The 5195-nt window shown below is 36.6% G+C and overlaps 1 pseudogene; it reads right to left on the reverse strand.

Annotated features, from left to right (window-relative positions):
- Positions 1-549: 549 nt before the first annotated feature.
- On the reverse strand, positions 550-4714 carry LOC109453297 (large ribosomal subunit protein eL18; annotated as a pseudogene).
- Between the last annotated feature and the right edge of the window lie 481 nt (positions 4715-5195).

The following is a 5195-nucleotide window of genomic DNA, read 5'->3' on the forward strand; positions in this document are numbered from 1 at the left end:
ATTCTCATTTTGCCTGACACCCTTTCATCTAGGACACAAATGTATGAGTTAGGATGATAAAGTCAAATGTGTCCATGGCAAACTTTAACTTGGCTCATGATGCGTAAAGGAAGGGATAGGGAATGCTGTCACTGGTGGTATTGGAAGTTACACTGTGTGTAAGGTGGAGTTCTTGGTGTAGTCTGGCAGCTTAAGGCCCAGAGCCAATACTTTCAGGTGCCTTTGTTAGTTAATTGCTCTCTCCTATCCCTCTGATGTTCTCACTGCTTCCTTAGAACGGCTATAGAAGCCAAGCTTGACCTTCTGAGACCCTGCCAGAAATCCTAGCTTTGTAATCATATGATTGGCCCAAATCATTGTTTTTCTCACCTCTCTTCCCAACAAGTGACTGGAGCCATGTGTATCTATATTATAATCTCAGGGGTGTCCACAGGCAAGATCATTAGTGGTTTCGTGCTCAAAATAAAAAAGGGCCTCAGTGACCTGTTTCTCACATGTAATTATGTATTTTTGCATCCCAAATCTTTAATCACCAGGCACAATCTGGAGTTAGTTTTTGTAGTGGCAGCTGGCCCTTGGGCCTCTGGTGAACTCAAACTTCCAGTCCTTGCAGCGCACGTGGTTTGGTGTTGCTGTACAGGGTGCCCTGGGCTTTGCTGAAATGCCTGTACACCTCTCAGCCCTTCTGAGGAAAGCAGGGCGATGCCAAAGCCCTTGGGGGGCATTCAGGGCCAGCTAGGTAGAGGTGAGGATCTTGCCCCCTGCCTGGAGGATGTGGTTCCTGGTGCAGCTGCTCACGCTCAGCACCCATGCCTTCAATTTGGGCACTTCCAGGATACTCACATCTGTTACTGTCCTTGCAACCACAGCTGTTTTGTCTTCCTGGCTAGGACGCTTCATCTTCCGCTCATCAGGAAAAGGGACAGAGGCAGCTGGTTGGTGTGACTCATGTATAACTCTTTCAGCACAAGTTGGTTGAAGGTGGAGTTGGTTGGCCTGGACAGAATGCTGTACAGCTTGACCAACAGCTTTAGATAGATGTTCTGGCTCTTGGGCTCCTTGCTCTGAATCTTTCCATCCTTGTAGTGGACGATGTTGACTCCTATGATGGATCCACTTCACCCCTACCCTGACCACAGCTCAATAGATGTAAAATGTCATGTCTCTGGTGACAATGCTGTGGCGTGGCTTGTTTTTGTAGCTCTTCTAGTGATTCTATAAATTACCCATATCTTGCAGATATACTTTTTATCTAGCTAATCATTTAGAGTCCTCTTTTGTTGTTTGGAACTAGAAACTCTGATTGGTATGAAACTGGTACATTGTAACTTCCTTTCTTCTTTACTCCCTTGTTTTGCTGGAAAATATTCTCTAGCAGCTTTAGGTAATTATACGAGTTGAGAAATTTTTTGAGAGCATGCATATTGGAAATTTTTTTTTCTGTTCTCACAGTTGAGAGATATTTTGCACTTAAAGTTTTAGGTAGCAAATCATGCCTCAGAATTTAAAAAGCATTTTTACATTTGTTTCATTGCTTTCAGCATTGCTGTTAAAAAGGCTGATGGTACTTTTATACATTTTTTGCGCATTAATCTTGTCTCTGAAAGTTTCTAGGGTTCTCCTTTATCCCTCAAGTAATGAAACTTTGCAGTGATGGACTTTGGTGTGACTTGTTTTTGTTTTGTTTTGTTTCTCCATTTATTTCTGTTGTGTACTTTATGATCTTTTCAATGTAGAAATTCGTGTCCATCAGTTGAATTTGGGAACATTTCCTTGGGTTATTTCTTTGATAATATTTTCCCTCCCATTTTCTCTGCTTTCTTTATCTGGAACTCCTATTGTATAAATGTTGGACTTCTTGAATCAATCTTTTTGTTTTCTTTTTCCTTATATTTTCTGTCCTATTTTTCTTTACTGTGTTTTTTTTCCCCGGGAGATGTCGTCGACTTCATTTTCTAATCTTTCTACTATTTTGAAATGTTGCTATTACATTTTAGTTTTCTATGAGCTTTTTTTGTTATCTGAAATAATCCCTCTTTGGAGTATTCTGATTTGGGGTCAGAATTATAATAATGTCTCTCTCATTTCTTTAAAGGCAATAAAATGTATTTTTTTACGTTTTATTTTAGTTTTTAAATTGCCTTGGTTTTTTTCTTCCTCTCTCTCTCTCTCTCTCTCTCTCTCTCTCTCTCTCTCTTTATGTTTTCATTTTCATGTTTCATATTAGAAACTTTCCACAACTGGAGGGTGGTCCTTGACCTCCTTTTTATATTAAGAGTGGGCACTCAAGATTATTGTAGCTCTGTTTTCTCAGGTCGAACTGGTTCACTGGTGGGTTTTACTCATGGGAGAACTGAGGCTTTTCATTCTTTCTGAGGGGATCTTTTATTGTCAGTATTGGTGGGATTTTTTTTTTTTTCTTTCTTTCTTTTGGTCTGTTTTTTGCTTCCATTTCCTGGATGTACCAGGAGGGATAAGAGGGTGAAGACTCAGTGTTCAGTAAATTAGTTATCACTTAAATCTCATTGTTAGTATCCTACTTACCTCTTCCCCTCACCAGTGCCCTATATCATTAGATAAGATCCTCTGTTATTCAATTTTTTCGGAGGGTAAATCTTCATCTTTAGCACAGATGGTAAAGATACAATTATTGGCTGTTTTGGATGAGAAAAGAGGATGTACAGCTCTTTTTAAAGACTTAGCCACTTACCTTGCTTTCTGCTTTGCCTTGTGTCTTCATTGAAGTAGCAGATTCCTCCAATTTCTCAGGCTCCTGTAGTATGAAACTGCTAAATTGTTTTAGTTAATCCCTTCTCCTAACACACACACACACACACACACACACACACACACCCCTCCCCCATTCAGGTCTCCTAAATCAGTAATACCTGCATATATGGTCTCCAGTTTCCAAAATTCAGTTACCATCTCTGTTTTGTATTCCTCTAGTTTTCTTTGACTTTGTTTGTCCTTTTTTAATTGCTACCATTTTGGGTGTTCCAGATGGACCAGAAATAAATGCATGTGTTGAATTCACAATGCTTAACCAGAAAATTCTAAGTAAATTTCTTTCCCGAGTAAAAATTAGGTGGTAAAAAAATCCTCCCATGAGCCGATTGGATACTAAAGCCTAGGGTGGGAATGGAAATTCTGAATTCTAGATACTCTCCCTACAGGGCTTTTTAAATATATCTTCATAGGTTGGCATTTATTCTAGGATTGTATCTTTCTACTTTTTCTCTATTACTATCCTCAGTATTAGAAATGCGTTATTGTTACTTTATCTTATGTGCCTCACATCTAACTCTCTTCCCATGGACAAGATCAATATTATCAAAAATTGTAACTGTTGTCACTAACATTTCAAATTCTGGTTCTGTGTTGTCTAACTTAGCTGAGTCCATTAATTGAATCTTTGCTCCTAGGGTTACTCATTTACATTATCTATATTCAGAAATACCTCTTTTTCTTCACCCTCTGAAATTTCATTTCCTTTCTATTATAATTTTAAGTAATAAACATGTGATAAGTAAAATTTATTTAACTGTCATTATGCATTATTAGTTATGCACATAAGGCATTCTATCCTCCTATTTTCCTTTCTAGCCAACAATAAATTATAATGTTCAGTAAATGTTAAACATTTAGGTAATGGGAAAACAAGAGTGTAGAAAGGTTAGGGAATGAAGATGTATTAGGCAGAGCGATACACAGAAAAAAGAAGAAAAATAACTGGTAGTCATTATAGGTCAAAATATCATCTGATATCAAATAACTGGATATTTATTTTCATTTAACTACATCATATAGCATATAAAACCTGATTCTCTTTTTTTTTCTCCTTTTAAAATGAGCTGTTGGAAAGTTATTGTTAAATAATATATGTTATTGCAAGGTCATCTGTGAAATCCAGAGTGCTGCCTTAAGAAGTTAATCTAAATGGGAACAGAAGACAGAGTATATCACATATTCTGTTTCTATTGTCCATGGAACACAAGTAAAACATTTGCCTACATGTAGAAATACCAAATGGATTACTTGAAATGGAGCATTTCTTTCTGTTGATGTCTATACAATCTTATGCTGAAATCCCTCTCTCTGCCTGTGAAACTCTCTGGAGGGGAAAAGAGTTGGTAAAATTACCTATAGAAGTCTCTTTAATATATTTGTTATTTAAGTTTTTTCAATGACTTATTTTGTTGTGAAAAATACTAAGTAAAATGCCTATCCTACAATAGCTTTCAAACTAAAACACAACGAGTTATACAAGGTAGAAGAATAAATAAATGTGGTTTTTTTCCCCTTAGGCAGATACACAAGGTATGCTTTCAAGTAAATAAAAGATTACTAAATGCTTCTGGCTCTGTTGCTAGTTCAGTATAACCCTGGACATTGTTACCTCATTAGGGGATATCTGCTTGCTGTTCTTGAATGAGATGACTGTAAAATCTTAAAGCTTATCATTTTTGTTTCCAGATTGGAAACTCGCGTTGTGACTTTACCTCCCTACCCCCTTCTGTGTTTGGACTAGCAAACTATTTTCCTTTAGACATTTTTGTTTATTTAGGTCAGAAATCAAAATCCTAGATTCTTGAAGATAGTAGGTTCATAAATCAATCAGACTTGAGAAATGGAGATTTTAACGTTCTAGTTCTTTCCTTATAATGCTCTAGGCTTCTTACTCTAATCCTGGTGGCACCTTGCCCACGGTCATTGAATCATTTCCTTCATATTGATTCAACTTAACGTACTATGTTTTCATTCTATATCTGCAAAATTTTCCAGAATAGGTACTTAAAAATGCTCACATTTTTTAAGGTTTAATATTCTAGTTTAAGGAAAAAGAAGTGAAATTCTGTATTGTCCTCCATTTTCATTTGTCAAATAGTTCCTATCTTTACTCTTTATCCTCACCAAATTATATCAATGCTTTTCTCCCCTGACAGGCTGTCTGCTCCAATATGAACAGGGATTCTCTTTTAGCTCACTATTATATCGCAAGCATCTAACATTCTGTCTTTCACATAGTAAGCACTCTATAATTAATTCATTATAAAACACACTGATGCTGCTCTTCCATAATGGACATATAGTATTTGCTCTTTACTTTCCATATTCTGTAAATATTGATTTAATATTTTAATTGCTGGAATTGAAGATGAACAATGATTGCTGAATATCTTTTTCAACCACAG

This window comes from Rhinolophus sinicus, linkage group LG01 (assembly GCF_036562045.2).
Source record: "Rhinolophus sinicus isolate RSC01 linkage group LG01, ASM3656204v1, whole genome shotgun sequence".
NCBI lineage: Eukaryota > Metazoa > Chordata > Mammalia > Chiroptera > Rhinolophidae > Rhinolophus > Rhinolophus sinicus.